The sequence below is a fragment of the Equus caballus genome, chromosome 7, assembly GCF_041296265.1.
Source record: "Equus caballus isolate H_3958 breed thoroughbred chromosome 7, TB-T2T, whole genome shotgun sequence".
Lineage (NCBI taxonomy): Eukaryota > Metazoa > Chordata > Mammalia > Perissodactyla > Equidae > Equus > Equus caballus.
In genome coordinates this window covers 14440519-14457606 of record NC_091690.1, presented here as the reverse complement: position 1 = coordinate 14457606, position 17088 = coordinate 14440519, and the positions used below count along the sequence as shown (strand labels likewise).

General features: G+C 36.5%; 1 long non-coding RNA gene across 1 annotated transcript in view; it reads left to right on the top strand.

Annotated features, from left to right (window-relative positions):
* LOC111774213 (uncharacterized) overlaps positions 1–16806 on the top strand; it is a 116760-nt gene extending 99954 nt beyond the window's left edge. The window contains exon 6 of the long non-coding RNA XR_011440441.1: positions 16693–16806. This is a non-coding gene — a long non-coding RNA (uncharacterized lncRNA). The remainder of the gene's footprint in view (positions 1–16692) is intronic.
* Positions 16807–17088: the final 282 nt, after the last annotated feature.

Genomic DNA, 17088 nt, shown 5'->3' with positions numbered 1-17088 from the left:
TCCTCGTTCTCTTGGATTGCTCCCTCTGAGGGAAGTTAGCTGTCATGTTATGAGTACATTCAGGTAGCCTGTGAAGAGGCCTATGAGTCAAGAAAATGAAACTTCCTCCAACAGAAACTGAATGATGAACTGTGGCTTCCTGACAACAGTCATGTAAGTGAGCCATCTCTGACGCAGATCCTTCAGCCGCAGCCTCTAGATGGCTGCCGCCCTTATGGATACCTTGACTGCAAGCTTATGAGAGATCCTAAACTGAAACCACCTAGCTAAGTGATTCTCAAATCCAAACCCACAGAAACTCTGACACAATATATATTTATTGTTTTAAATCACAAACATTTGGAGTAATTTGTTACACAACAGATAGCTAAAACAGCCTCCAATTTTCTATAAATAGAAAGCAAACTGAGAAAGCCTCTCAAAGCAAACATGAGTGATTTCCCATGAAACAGGAAGAACAGTGCAGAGGTCAGAACCAAGAAAAAAGAGGGTAGGGTGAAGAGATCAGGAGAATAATGATGAGGGAACTATTCCTGCAAGCAGAAATAGGTTCTAGTAAAGGAACATTTCCTGCGTCTCAGATCAGGAGAATCTGACAACACACCCTGCTTGATCTTATAGTTGCTACAGAAGAGGGACTGTTAAATGCCTTTTATTCTCCACTTCTTGAATGGGGACATTTATTATGGTTACTCTGTCCCTGGCACACATCTTTCTTGGGTTTATGGAAGACAGATTACTTCCTTTCAGTTCATATGAACCCTAGAAGCCTTGCCCACAACTGGACTTATTTAGCTGATGAGATCTCAGACTTTGAGCCTGAGTCTAAAAGGGATGAAAATCTTGCGAAAGATAAATATATTTTGAGTAGGCAGAATGTAAATAATTGTTGCTGGAGTGTGTACTGTAGTAAATGAAAAGGGGCTCCAAATTCTTTGCCTGTCCTTCCATCAAGAGATAGATTCTCTTTCCTCCTACATTGATGGGTTGATAGTTGTATATTTCCTTATCAATTTAGTACAGTTTTGCTTGTTACTGTAATTAGATAATTTATTTAAATACCATGTAAACCAGTGCTACTCAAAGTGTGGTCTGCAGACTGGTACTGGACTGCTATCTGATTTTTATTGGCTGGCAGTGAAGTAAGCACAGAAGTTGAGAGTGTTCAGAATCACTCACAGTAATTTGATGTTGCTACAATAACCAAATATATGAAGAGGGTCAGCAGGCACGGTTTGGCATTTACAGTTTGTGAGAAAATGTGTTCTAATGGCTTAGAAGTAGTGACAGGAACTCGTCTGAAGTGATTACCAAGATTAAAGAGTTTGTGCCAGAAAGTAAATCAACATACTGCTCCCTTCATCAAGAAAGTCTTGCAGTGAAAAAATATGAGCTAAGCCAAACAGTGTGATTACTGGCATGATAAAAATTGTGAATTACATAAAGGCTAATGGGTTAAATTTGAGAATATTCATTTTATCAGGTGATGATATGGAAGCTGATAAACACTCTCATTTCTTGCTGAAATACAGTGGTTACTGAGGAGAAATTTCCTGTGGGGGATATTTGAACTACAAAATAAATTCTTTTATAATATTTTTAAAACTCAGTTTGATCCTAATTGTGGTTAAAGACATGGTCATCTGTCTGCTGGTTTTGGTCTTTTAATAGTAGTAACACTTCCAGGTAAGGAAGGAATGTAACATGTTTTGCAGTGGAAGAACAGGGCAGATTGAATGGTGAAAACAAAAATTAGAAGCTTGAAAGAATAGAATTTCTACAGATGTTATGCTATGTCCCACCATTTAGCAACATTTACTAGTGGAGTAGGTGATGACTTCAATATCACACATCTATGAAAAGTTATCACAAACAACATAACGATTTGACAGAAAATTTTGAATTTTCTTTTCCATCAAAAGAAGATTCATGCATGAGAAATTCATGCATCTAGAATCTATTTCTCTCATCAAAAGATTATTTAACTATTTACAGGAAGCATTTTTGGAACTAAATACTACTGAAAGATTAAAGATTAACTTTTGAAAATGCATCAATACTTACAGCATTTCAGATAAAGGAATATTGTGAGCTTACTGAAATTGCCTTAAAATCACTTTTTCTATTCCCATTCTGTTTTAAAACAAAAATATACAAACTTTTGTAGATATGCATTATCATCTGTGAATAGCATTAACATCAATCCAACTATATTAAAACAACAAACACATTTATCAAACTAAAATACTAAATACTGATACATACTTTTATTTCACGTCTGTTGAATCTAGCTATAAAAAACTAGGATTTATATTTGAACAAAAATACATTTTATTTCATTTTTCCAGTAATTCATTTTTATTGTGCTTAACAAAAGCATCAGTCTGAGATGGATTGAGGGGAAAAAACTTCATTTATCACAGATCTTTTGAGAAGCACCAGTGTAATCTGTTGGAATTTGAGCGCAAAGAGAGTTTTTAATCCGATGAAAACTAAGTTGAATATTTTAGTGAGGCTAAAAAAAAAGATGAGTTGCTGAAAAAATGAATATAAAATTAGGTGTGGACAAGAAAATCAAAGAATATAAATTAAAATTTGAAATATAGAATTCTACCGGCAGATTGCTTCACAATGTTTTCCTTTGACTTTAAAGATTAGGACACTGAAGACTATGGATTGAGTATAGATTTTACCAGAGTCTACACAGAATTCCCAGAAATTCAAGCACAGTGAAAAGCCTTCCTTCCTCCATAGTTTGACCAAGTCATGCATATTTGTATATTTTAAGTTAAAATTAGTTTTTAAGACATAAGCAACAAAAGAAAAAACAGGCAAATTGGACAATATCAAAACTAAAAACTTCTGTGCATCAAAGAACAATCCACCAAGTTAAAAGTTAAGCCAAGGAATGGAAGAAAATATTTATAAATCATATGTCTGATAAGGGGTTACTATTTAGAATATACAAAGAACTCCAACAACTCAACAAAAAAATAATAAAAAGTCCAGTTTTAAAGAAGACAAAAGGACTTGAAGAGACATTTCTCCAAAGAACACATATGAATGGCCAATAAACACATAAAATGATAATGAATGTCACCAGTCATTAAGGAAATGCAAATCAAAATAATAAGATATCACTTCACATCCATTAGAATGACTATTATAAAAAAAAAAAAAATTGAGAGGCCAGCCCCTTGGCCGAGTGGTTAAATTGGCACACTCTGCTTTGGCAGCACAGGGTTTCGCTGGTTTGAATCCTGGACGCAGACATGTTACCGCTCATCAGGTCACGCTGAGGCGGCGTCCCACACAGCACAACCAGAAGGACCTACAACTAGAGTATACAACTATGTACTGGGGGGCTCTGGGGAGAAGAAATAAAGAAAAAAGAAGATTGGCAACAGATGTTAGCTCAGGTGCCAATCTTTAAAAAAAAAAAAAAAGGTGAGCGTGTCATAAATTATAGATGTTATTTAAAAAAATTGAAAATAAATGTTAGCGAGGATGTAGAAAAATTGGACCTCTTGTGCATAGCTGGTGAAATGTAAGAGTGCAGCCTCTGTGGAAAAGAATTTGGCAGTTCCTCAAAAAGTTAAACATAGAATTACCGTACAATCCAGCAATTCCACATCTAGGTGTATGTCCAAAATAATTGAAAGCAGGATTCAGATACTTTTACACTCATAGTAGCATTATTCTCAATAACTCAAAGGTAGAAACAATGCAAATGTCCATCAACAGATGAATGGATAAACAAAATGTGCAAAATGTGGTGTGTGCGTATATAGATATAGATATAGATATAGATATATGTACAATGGAATATTATTCAACTTTAAAAAGAATACAATTCTGATATATGCTACAACATGGATGAATTTTGAAAACATTGTGCTAACTGAGTGGTAATAGGGAACTATTATTTAATGGGTACAGATCTTCTATTTGGGATAATGAAAAAGTTCTGGAAATGGATAATGGTAGTGGTTGCACAACATTGTAAATATACTTAATGCCACTCCATGTAAAACATTTAAAAATGGTTAAAATGGTAAATTTTACATTGTGTATATTTTGCCACAATAAAAAAACTAAAAAAAATTTTCTTAAGAAATCATGTATAATGTTTATAATCCCTTATTTTAAAGAACACTTTTAAATAACAGATCAACCACTGATTCCAATTAAGTCAGATAAAAGGGCTTTTTCATTTTGAATGCCACTGTTGAAAACTAGTGAATCCAGAAGTCAAGGAAATGAGTAAGAATTCAGAGGAAATTCCATTCGTGGAGCAGAGAATGTAGTTTTAGCCAGAAAGTGCCTCAGGCTAGAGACCAAAACATGTTACAGAAAAGTGATATGCCACAAATTTGGTTGATAAATAAATATCACTATGTTTTCATTTCTTTGGGATGGGTCTAATCCACTTTGTTGCCCAATGTAGTATAATATAACATAATATAGTATAGTGAAACCCTCTGACTTGTTTTTATTTAATTATTTCTCCCTGTATTCTTATGAAACATCATTTTACCTATTAACTAACCTTAAACAGAATTTTTGAGGGAGCAATGTTCTTATAAAAGGTACTGGCTATATTGTTACTACCACTTATCCCTTCCTTATTAAGAGAACTATGATTTTGTTTGGAATAGCAATATGATCATCTGAAAGCTAGCACTCCCTCTGTTGCATGGAGGAGTGGCCATGTGACACAATCTAGCCAGTGAGATAGGTGGAAGGGATTTCTGGGAAGCACGCTTTTCCTGATATAAGACTTTTCCTTTCTACACATTTCCTCCTAAAGGAATGGCAGAAATCAGATTGGAAATAGCTGTACCATTTTGCTACCATAAGGTGATGATTAGCATAAATCCACACTAACAATAGTAGGAAAGAGAGAAGGGGCTTGAAAAATGTATGCTATTGTAGCACCAATGTCCAGCCATAGATGGCGTACCTCTAGACTTCTTGTTACAGAAGAAAGAGTAACTATTATTTTATTAAGTCTCATGGTCAGATCTCCAAAATACATAGCTGAACTCAATCCTAAAATAGTTCTGGATCCTTTAAATTTTATTTTTAAATTCTACTAGAGTTGTGACAGCTTTTGAAAAGTTCAGCTATATATCAAGGAAAGGAATTGTAAAATAAAGCCTCTGATGAAAGGCCAAAATAAAAAAAAGAAAGACTCTTGAGGCTTTAAAAATAAGCCAAAGAAGACTCAATAATATAGTAAGATTCTCACAAAAGAGAGGCATTTGACAACACCAAAATAAACAAATAAATGAAGGGTGGACAAATAATGGCGTCTGTGGCAGGATGGGGCAGGAAGACAAAAATCTCCTGAACCGGAAAATGTGTGCCCACATGGCCAATATCGCACATGCAGTCGAGGAGCTGTCCCAGTTGTCCCATCCTGTCCCTTCAATTTCTCCTACTTCTGAGCACTGGAGATCTGATGAGGAGCCTTTCTTCTTGGCTTTCATCCAATGTCCTTACCTGGGAAACATCACCTAACTACTTCCAAGGGAAAAGCAAAACTCAAGTTGACATTGGTGCGTGACAGCCTGCCTGTCTGATAAGTGATTTCCTACAAAAGCAGTGATGAAACAAATACCAGAATTCGCTGTCTAATACCACCCATCACCTTCCTCTGGCTGTAGGGACCAATCTTCTATTGCTTCCTTGAAGGAAGCCCACTTAGAGGAATGGGAAATATGTACCAAAAGAAACTTATGCCACTTTTTAATAGAGTAAATTTCACACACACACACACAAACCCCAGCTCCTCTGGTCTAGGGTAAGCCCATAAGAGAACAGAGAAGTCCCTCCAGTTAACCCATACCTCTGGTTAATCCAAACAGGTTACTAGGTAAGAGAATAACTTCAAGGAAACCCAAAGATTTCTAACAATGCAATATTTTACTCTGTCATCAGTTACCAAGCATTGGCGTCACTCTACTCACCTAAAGGAAACGTCAAGGAATTGACTGTAGAGAGCCGTTAGCTCTCCCACTATTGTCAGGGACGCTTCTCTGATCAGTCTAAATGTATGCTGCCAGTCATAATTCCATAGCCACACCAAACATCCCATAAGACACCATGTTCATCATGTTCAGAATGGGTAAGAAGGAATTTTTAGTGTTTTTTTCTTAAAACATATGAAGCTTGGTTGATGAAAGAAAACTATATTGAGTAAAACACTGGTTCATCTCTCTGCATCTAAGAAGGTTGCATTTTCAAGCACTTCCAACATATTCAGCAGTGAGTTTGCAATCCAGGCATTAAGACAAAGATATTTCTACTAAGAGCCCTCCAAGTACTGTGGCCATGCCATTACTTGACCTTTGTTTCCTAAAGAATGCTCTCTGCTATGAAGTTTCTGAGAATCAGACACCAGTTCGTAAGGTGTCCCCAAGTATCAGCTAGCTGAGCATCATAGGCTCTGCCTGTTTAGAGGTGCAGCTGGATCTTTTGGACTTACCAGACATTTTACAATCTCACAGTCTTCTCTCTCTCCCAATAAAAAGGTTGAAAGAGCATGAGAGAAAGAAAGAGAATATTCTACAAACAAGCCAAGCATCTAATACATTTGCCAAATTGGATGCAAACTGCTCTCCTAATTCAGAAAAAGGCTTTGGAGGCGGAGCTTATTTCTCCCTCCATGGAAAGCTCTATTCTGAACGCCCCCTGCTACCCCTCACTTAAGTTCCTGCATCGGTCATTTTTCACATCAAAATATTTATCACCAAGTACCACTCTGTCCCTGAACACACCCAGATCTCTTCTATCTTCAAAGTATCTTCTTTTAATGTTAGAAATTATGCAAGTTATTTTTACCCTAGTTCTCCCCTACATTTCATTCTCAGAATTCTTGCAAGTTCAGGCTCTTCTTCCAGCCTTTGATTCCTCACCATCCAATAAAAACTTAATCCCATGCAATCTGGTTTCCACCTACACAATTGCTACAAGTGCATTTTCAAATGTCACCAAATGTAACAGCTGGTCCCAAGCCTGGACATAAACCCTCTCATTAACAATGCGCTATCCTCTCCTCTTCTCCTGTCCCATGTCTGCGGATCTCTCTGTCCTCTCGAACTCCAATTCCGCCTCTAAATTCCTAAATGTGTATATACCAAAGTTTAATTATCACCTGTCTCCTCTTTTTATAGCTTTCCTTTGATAATTTCAAAGGCTGTGGAGACTTTAGTCAATTTCTCTGTACTGAAGACTCCTACACATCCTGCTTTAACCTTAGTTACCCCTCTCCCAGGTCCAGACATATATTTCTAGCCCCCTGTAAGAATCTCTACAATGGTGTTTGAAAGTCAATAACAAAGCTCAACTTTCCTCTCTCAATCTCCTCCTTCATCCCTCAGATAGAAGTTCTTCTAACTTTTCCGTTATTTAAATTCAGGATGCTCTTAAGTATGCAGCTCAGAATCTTGCAGGTATCACTGACTCTACCCAAAGTCTCATGGATTCTGCTTCCCATGTACCTATTGGAGAGTCTTTCAAGTTCCACTGTCACAAACACACACATCCACTGCACATGTACTCAGGCTTCTCTCCTCTCACACCTAAGGCGCTCTCTCAATGCCTCAATACAGTGATACCATTACTTGATTGCCCTTCCTAAAGTGCTGACCCAGGCGTGTTACATCCCTGCTCTTAAACTTCCCAGTCATGTTACATCCCTGATCATAAATTCTCAGCCTGTGTTTTGACTCTACTTCACCCATATGGCTTTATCTTCCCTTCCTTTTACATACTGTAAGTTTCAAATAAATTTCACTATTTCCTGTTCCCTGAACATGGTTTAGACATTCTTTCTTAGTCCATTTGTTTATTTTGCCTCTGGTTCTATCCAAGCTCTACCTGTTAAAGCTTATTTGTCTTTCAAGGCCCATCACAAAGGCCATCAGCTCTCTGAGGCTTTTCTTGGTTTTTCCAACCAGAGGTCACCCTGCCTTCTCCTAGCTATTTGTGCCTCTTCGCTTTCTCTATCTTGGGCTTATTGATATTTTGTAATTTGTTATCTGTATGTGTTTAGCCTTCCTCAACCTACTGAGAATTTCTATAAATTACCTTGTGTTTATTTAGTGCATAGAATATGGGCTTGCAGTCAGATAGACCTACATACAAATATCTTCTCCACCATTGAGTGTTTGTAGGAATAAGTACGTCACCAATTTCACCTCACTCTGGTGGAACTCCGACCCACATTCAGAGGAGCTCCGAGGAGGGGCCCATGGGTGGGGCTCGTACCCGCAATCCATCCCTTCCTCAGAGTGTTCTTTCCTGTTCAGTGTTGCAGATTTGAAACGAAACCGAAGCTGAGCGTTTAACAGCTCAACAAGCTTTGATTCAAAGGCCAAATGATGGAGAAGTGGGAATTATGTTCACAAATCAACTTCTCAGCTCCTGGGGTGATTAGGCAGCTAATAAAAGGCTTCTAGGTAAGGAAGGAGATGAATATTCATAGTTATTCAGGGAAATGGCTAGGCTTTTCTGGGGAGCAAGGGTGCCACCTCTTTTCTTTCCTTATTTAGTTATATCCTGCCATTGCAATGGCACTTGTAAACTGTCATGGTACCAATGGGTGTGTTATGTAGCATGGTAATGTATCACAGTTAGCATATAATGAGCTGCGGGGTCTAAGCAGGTCATGTCAGACTGACATGTTGCCTTCAACCAGTTTTAACTAGTTTCGACTATATGTCTCAGCCATCTCCTCCTGCCTCTCATTGTGGTTTACTGTAAGCTAAAGAGAATGTGTTAGGCTTGTCCTGAGCAGAGTTGTGTTTGTTGTCTTATGGGAGCAGGGGCTGGGGTAACAAGTAGAGAAGAGAAAATTCTCAAGAAAGGGGAGCATCATGACCAAATTCAGGTCTCATGAATCTTCCCACAGTTCTGTTTCTACCATACCCCAATGGATGCATCTCCCTCCCTTTTCCCCACTGCAAAGTCTGTCACAATAGCATATTATACAGCAGAAACCTACAAATAGCTGAAATTTAAAATGAAAACAAAAATTGATTTTGATGTTGGGAAACAGCTGCCTTAAATTAAGCTCTGTAAACATCCCTTTGCAGTCAGGCAGGCTTGGGGACTTGGGACCTGCCAGTAGGCAGTTTTTGTATGACCACTACAATAGATTTAGAAACATTTGTGTTTGAATATTGTTAGAACAAGACTACACATTCTACACATAGTCCTATCCCATTCTCATCTCCCACTCATTTTTTGGTTTATACCCAGACTCCTTCGGCCATTTAAATTGTCTGTACTGCCCTAATAGTCATTTGGATTTTTAATCTTTGATCTATGACTACATTTAAGGAAAAAAACCAAGGAGGATCTCAGAATAATAATTTAAAAAAAAACAATTTCATGAATTAAAAAAAGAACAAGAAATCTGATTTTTAAGTGCTTTCCATTTCTTAGAATAAAATATTTGAGAACTCAAAAATATCAGTTCTCCAGTTCCAGCACCCCTTCCTCATAGAGGACTTTCTCTCTTCCTCATTTGTACTTAGGTAACACTCTGTGTGTATCTCTAATGAGAAAAAGTACTTAACCTCTAAGCTTCAGTTTTCTTATTTAGAAACTGTGTTAATAATTTTACCTACTTCACTGGGCTTTCAAGACTAAAGGAGATATGTAAGTAAAATGCTTAGCACAACACCTGGCACACAATTGGAAGAGTTTTGTATTAGTTAAGTGTAATTTGGGACCGGTCCGGTGGCATGGTGGTTGGGTTCCTACACTGCTTCAGCAGCCTGGGATTGCCAGTTCAGATTCCGGGCACAGGCCTACACACTGCTCATCAAGCCATGCTGTGGCGGTGTCCTAACATACAAGATAGAGGAAGAGTGCCATAGATGTTAGCTCAGTGACAATCTTCCCCAAGAAAAAAGAGGAAGATTGGCAACAGATGTTAACTCAGGGCCAATCTTCCTCACCCCCCACAAGAAGAAGTACATTTTTTTTTTTCTTTTCCAATAGACAACAAACTCCTTGATCACATAGCGTTGTTTGTGAAAGGTCAGTTCACCCTACAGTGCTAGCACTGTTTCTCACATATAATAGATGCTCAATGAACAGTTTCTTATAAATTAATCTGTGGCAATGGGTAGGGAGTAATGCATCAGAATTACCTAAAGAGTTTAAATAGGCCAATTCCCAATTCCAGACATGTTCATTCAGTCAGAGGGGTTAGATTTGGACACATTTGTTATTCAAATATTCCCCAGGTAACAATTTCAATTACCCTGTCTGGGAATCAATCTAAATCAATTGGCCTGATTCTCAAACAGAATCATCTTTGAGTCAAACCCATAGATCTCTGTTTTTGACCTCATTTTTCTCTTAGGTCTTTAGCTTCACATTACTCCCTCAATACAACAAAATAACCTATGCCTAGACCAGGTATTGGCTTTCTCAGCACATGCCCATGTGGCACACTTCTCCAAGGACAAACAGGAGCATAGTTCATTAAATCTCATTGAACATCAGAGTTAAAAATTATTTCTTAAAAAAACTTATTGATGACCCAATGTAATCTAATGATTTTAGCAGTATTAATCAGGAGATAGAATTGAAACAGGCAAGGTTTAATATAAAGAAATATTAACAATATAAGGGGATTATCTACTAAGGCAAAACATAAAACTCAGAATTCTAAAGAACACAAGAATAATGGAGATCTGGTCCACCCAGTAGCTCTAAGGCTGAGGCAGAGCATCCAAGAAAGGAATGAATATGGAAGAGTCCTCCAGCCGCCCTCTGGGGCTAGGGTCCAGACATCATTGGAAAAGGCACAGGTCCACTGGACGCTGGGGACATTTGTTGAGGTGCTGCACTGGTTGATTTCCCTGGGAATCTGCCCTCTGGGGTCCAGAATATCTTCCACTGGAAGGTTCCCTAGGCTCTCCCCTCAAGGAACCTGCTAACAGTAAGCACACCCAGGAGCCAAGAAGATCCCCTTCCTCCTCCAGTGTCCTTCTAGCACCCTCTACTGATAAAGCAGGACAATGAAGGGTTAATGTGGAGCTAAGAGGCGTGAGTTGTTATTGACGCTGAAATCCAGAATGTACCTGTCTGAGATTAAAGATTGAGTTAGTAACAGAGCATATTGAAAAATTCATTTATCCTCATCCAAAATTCTTTGTATTATATCATTTTGGTTAGATGAGCCCATCATGGAGTTGAGTCTGAAGTTGAGAAGTGCCAGGAAACATTCCTGAGTGCCTCATTTATATTAAGCTCGTTCAACCTCTACACAACCTCAATGATAGATACTATTCTTTTTTAACTTTGTTGGATAAACCATAAAACTGAAGGTCAGAGAAGTGAAGTTACTTAATGATGGTCATATAGGAAGTAAGTGACAGAGTCAGGATTTGATCTCTGGTCTGACCTAAAAGTTTATAATCTTTTGACTATGCTGCATTACAGAAGAAAGTTCACTAGACTGAAATGTGGAACACTTAAATTTACATTTTTTTGTTATGACAGCCTAATTTTGCATGCTAGTCATCCATTTCAAATGAGTCCATTAGTGTTTCAGGCCCCTAAATGAGAGAAACAACATTGCTGCCCACCAATGCATAGCAAAAGACTATTATAAACACTAAAGCGCACCAAACATAAAAATCTATAGAATTATATGAAGGCATAGATTTTTCAGTAAATGAAGTATCTTTTTGATCATCGACCAGATTGCCTAATTTGTTTCTGTGCCTTTTTCAGAATATTATGGTTCTCAGTGAATAATCAATTGATTTCAAAATGTAACTAATTCGGTTCAGTTGGAGGCTACTCCAACTTAGTATGAATATACAAAATTGACAAATTTTAAATAATTTTAAACAAAAGATTTGTTCTAAAAATCTGTATCTTGTGTTTAATAATTCTGGTGGGATATTTTGCTGCTGTTGTTTATTGAAACAGAAATTCCTTTCAACATTGGTAAAAGAAAGCATATGTGTGACTGGTTAAAAGTCACCCTTGAATTTATTTTTCTAAATATTTTCCATGATTTAAAACCAGTAGTTAGAGTATGTATTGCTCTGTGATCTCTTGATAAAATGAGTTATCAAAGGCTTAATACTGACTAGAATGTTAAAAAGAAACTGAAATCTAGAACCTTTTGACAGTCAGATGCAAAGTGCTGAGCTCTCCTTTGGGAATGCAGAGACCGTGTAGTAACCATGGCTTCCATCATTAAGCCTGGGCCTGGACTCATAGTGTAACAAAATGTATCACTTGTATGCTGCCGATCCTTCAGGAATCCGGGATGAATAAAGCGCCATCGTTGGAAGAAGACCACGGAGGATTCAAATGACTATAGGTGGGTACATAGTGACAAAAGATTATGTATTCTAAGTTACCTCTCAGACTTTCTTTACTTATGTGAAGGAACTTAACCTGTTAAATTAAGAGATATCTTAAAATAGAGTGATATTCCTAATTTCTGAGCACTCTTATGAAAGAGGATGAAATCCACTCGTGCTTTAATGTGTTGAAGATGCCTAAAACTCTCCATGAAGCCTTCAATGACTGAACCAGCCCTCACTGATTTCTCTCTCTCTGAACTCTCTCTTAAACTTAAACGACGGTGAAGTTTTATACTATTATCTATTGTTTGCTTTATTTTCCTGTGTCTCACGAATACATTCATAACCAGGACATAAAAGATACATTTTTTTATTCCAAATACCTCAATAACTGTCTCAAACCATAGAAGGCACTCAATAAATATCACTAATGCCTGATTTGCCTCTTTCAGAGGATGGGAAGTTATGCGTACTCACGGATTACAATTATAAGTCATCATATTCATAAATTTGTTCATTCATTCATTCTAGAACTCTTTATTAATTTCTGGCCTCTGCCCTAATGGAACTATATGATGACAGATTATGGTAAATGTGATGGAGAAACTTAACAAGTTAATGAAAGTCAGGTGAGAGGTGCATGGGGATAGTGTAATCAGGAAAGGCCCCTAAGGGAGAAAACATTTGAACCAAAAACTGAAGGAAGAGAATGAGCCAATCATGTGAAGAGATGAGGGAAGAAAATTCAAGGCAAAAGGAATAGTGCAAAGGTCAGAACGCAGAAGAGCCAGTGTAGAAAAACTTTTTAAAACTTAAATAAGAATACATAACTTGTGAAATCAAGGGAAACTTGGTGAATCCAGATACGGTAAATAGTCATGTTATCAGAAATATGGTCAATATTTTACTTTTTCTTGCATAATTTAAGATTGAAGTGCCAGGACAAACACACAAATTTTCAGTGAAAGTAGTTTTTGAGCTTAAATATCATTATCTCATGTTTAATATTTGCTATTTCCTTACAGTCGCTGATTATGTTAATAATAAAATCAGGGACCAGCGCCCTAGCCAAGTGGTTAAGTTCACGCATCCCGCTTCAGTGGCCCTGGGTTTCCCCAGTTCAGATCCTGGGCACGCGGACCTAGCACCGGTCATCAAGCCACGCTGAGGCAGCATCCCACATGGCAGAAGTAGAAGGACCTACAACTAGAATATACAGCTATGTACTGGGTGGGGGAGCGCTTTCAGCAGAAGAAAAAAAAAAGAGGAATATTTGCAACAGATGTTAGCTCAGGGCCAGTCTTAAAAAAAAAAAAAAAATTAAATAATAATAATAGAACTTGAACATTCTCAATTTCAAAGAGAATATGACATATCCCTAATTTTTGTTTGGAGTATATAGATTTCTTTAAGAAATAGCATATTTATTTTAAGTTAGATGAATAAATCATCTTAAGTGTGCCACTCCACTAGATGGGGAACAGTCAGCAAGCATTTACTGAGGTAACAAGAAAAGCAAAGGATGTTACTAAATTTATGCCAACCATCATTGATTTCAAATAAACAATACAAACAAAAGTATCAAGACATTCCACCAGCCAAATAATTTTCCTTGTTCTGTAGCCAACTCCTTGTTTGCTTTAACTCAAAATAAAGTTCCTAAAGGTTTGTAAACAAATTAGACTGTTTATCATTATTTAACTTGATTTTTTAAAAGCCTAATTGCACCACTAAAAAATAAAATCAATTTTTCACTCTGCTCAAGTTAAATTAACTGTGCTTGACTGGTTGTATTTTCAGAAAAGCAAAACAAACTTGAAAATTGTTGCTGTGGTGATGAGAAAACCTCCTAATTTGTTTTGTCAGAGCTTTCAACATTGTGCTAAACGTACAGAGTATGGTAATTAGCCTTCATTTCTCTAACAATTTTTGCCAATTTCCTGTACAATTCTGTTTCAATATCTGGTACTATAATAATACCACTTTGGAGAATTAAATGTTAGAAGTGGAAAAAGAATTAGCAAATATAGAATTCAGGCCCAAAAGAACAGGCCTATGTTAAATAAAAAATGCATTTGTAGTCTTTGTCCAAATTGCCTTAAGGAATAACTAAGTACTTCTAAATTTATATTACTATTATCAAATACAATAATATCTTACTTCATAATAATTTACATATAGCTTCTATATTCAACATTTTATTTTATCCACACAAGAATCCTGAAAAGTAATTTTTTTTTATTTCCATTTCACAGAACCTAACATGAATCAATAAGATAAATACCCAGGTCCTTTAATCTATGTTTTTCCATGATCTCTTCATCATTCTTCAGCAACATTTTTATTAAAAAGATCTTTCAAAAGTGTAAATCTGATGGAATAATTTATTTTGAAAAGCAAATTATCTCATGCTTTCTTGTAACTGGTAAAGGAACCAAACACAAAATTCAAGCTATTTATAGATTTCCATTCAATTATTTAAAAAATACTTACCAAGATTGGTACTATGATACAGAATTAAAAGATATAATTCCCTCCCTTAATAATATGGTTGTTGTAAAAAACAATTACATAAATAATGACAGTACAGAGGTAAATGCTGTGATAGATGGATGCCAGGTTACTATGAGACCACAAATCAGGGGTGTCCAATTCAGGATTCTGGGACAGGCTTGATAAGTTCTTCCTTGATAGGTTGATATTGAGGCACCATCTTGAGTGACTATTAATAGTTATCCAGATAAAGACAAGGAAAAGAAATTCCTGAGATGGCATGCCAGAGTGGCAAATGCATAAAGGCACACAACTGTAGGATTTGTTACTTACAAGTATTTTGGATTCTTGTGGAGCTTCAGCAGGAGAAGAACAAAAAAGACCATTGAGGCCAGGTCATTGGGTCCAATGCACATGGTCCAGAGTTTGAACTTTGATCTTCTGGCTGTCCCTAATGTGTTTGTTTATGATTAAATACAATATAGTTTAGGTATTTGAGTGTGGTATTTTATTTTTAATTGGTTATTGATTTAATATTTCTATCACAGAAGGAATATTTCTACATTGTAAAATTCAAACAACCAATTTAAAACAATAAAAGTGAAATACTTCCCCATATTTCCATTTTCCAGAGCAGTTAACAGTTGTGTGTTCTTCTCAAATGTTTCTATATGTGTGTGTGACTGTCTATCTATTTATCTATCATTAGCATAAATGGAATCATGCTTATTTTTGGTTCTACAACTTTTTAAAAATTATTTTACTGAGGTCATATTGGCTTACAACACTGTGTAAATTTCAGGTGTGCATCACTATATTTCAGTTTCTGTATAGACTGCGTTGTGTTCACCACCAACAGTCCAGTTTTTATCCATCGCCATACATGTGTGCCCCTTTACCCCATTGCCCTCCTCCCACCTCCACAACTGTTTTGACCTAGTTTATTGTTGCCATTTTTCTCACACTTTCTATCTTATTCTGTTTCACGGGTGTTAGTATTAGATTATATGATCATTAATAATTTACCCAGTCTCTGAAAATGGACACTTTGTTTCCACCTTTGCTATTATAAAAGTATTTTAATAAACAGCCACATACATTGGTATACATCTACACATGTTAGTTTTATATAGGGCAAATTCCTAGCTTTGGCAGTGCTGAGTTGAAATTTCTATATATTATCAATTTTGATTGAAAGATTATCTAATTGCTGTCTAATTCTTTGTGTGAATTTTCACTCTTTGCTGACATTTTAGATTATAAATAAATCTGTTTCCACCAGTGCTGATCTAAAAGATCAAATATTCCACAAAAAATATAATAAAATAGGAGGCTGGCCCCATGGCCAAGTGGTTAAGTTCGCATGCTCCACATTGGCAGCCCGAGGTTCACCAGTTCAGTTCCTGGGTGTGGACCTACACACCGCTCATCAAGCCATGCTGTGGCAGCATCCCACATAGAAGAACTAGAATGACCTACAACTAGGATATAAAACTACACATTGGGGCTTTGGGGAGAAAAAAAAAAGGGGAAGATTGGCAACAGATGTTAGCTCAGGGCCATTCTTCCTCACCAAAAAGCATACAAAAATATATATATATACAGTTATATATATACTAAAATAGTTGGCATGTTTTCTTCTTCTTCTTCTCCCCAAAGTCTCCGAGTACGTAGTTGTATATTCTTGTTGTAGGTCCTTCTGGTTGTAATAGTTGGCATTTTAATAGCACTTTTGTGCTTACAGAATTTTTTACACATTATTAATAATATATATTTAGATCCAAACAAAAATACTCTGACAAAATGAGGCAAAAGTTTTTTATGGGCTTTTCTCTTTTTTTTCTTTTAACAGAGAAGGAAACCAACCAAGTCTTCTCAACTGAAACAAAGCTCTGAGAATTAATCTATGGTATGATTCCCATCATCCTTGCTCAAATACAAATAGACCTACTATGGGTTGCACAAATTCCTCTGCTCTCTTATTGTAATACTGAAAAACTTCTGTGAATCCTTGTTTAAAAGCTACTCTGTCCATGTAGACTCAAAATGTGAGAGTATTGTAAAGGAAAAAAGAATGCAGCTAGTTTTAAAGATTAACCTTTAGGAGGTAAAATTTGATCTGATCTTGAAGAAGTGATTTACAAAACCTCATGCAGTTTTTTTTTAATAAAAGATGGTCGTTTCTATTTAAAGTAACTATTCCTATCTGAGGCGATTGGAGAACCGGCTTTATAATGAATATATTTAA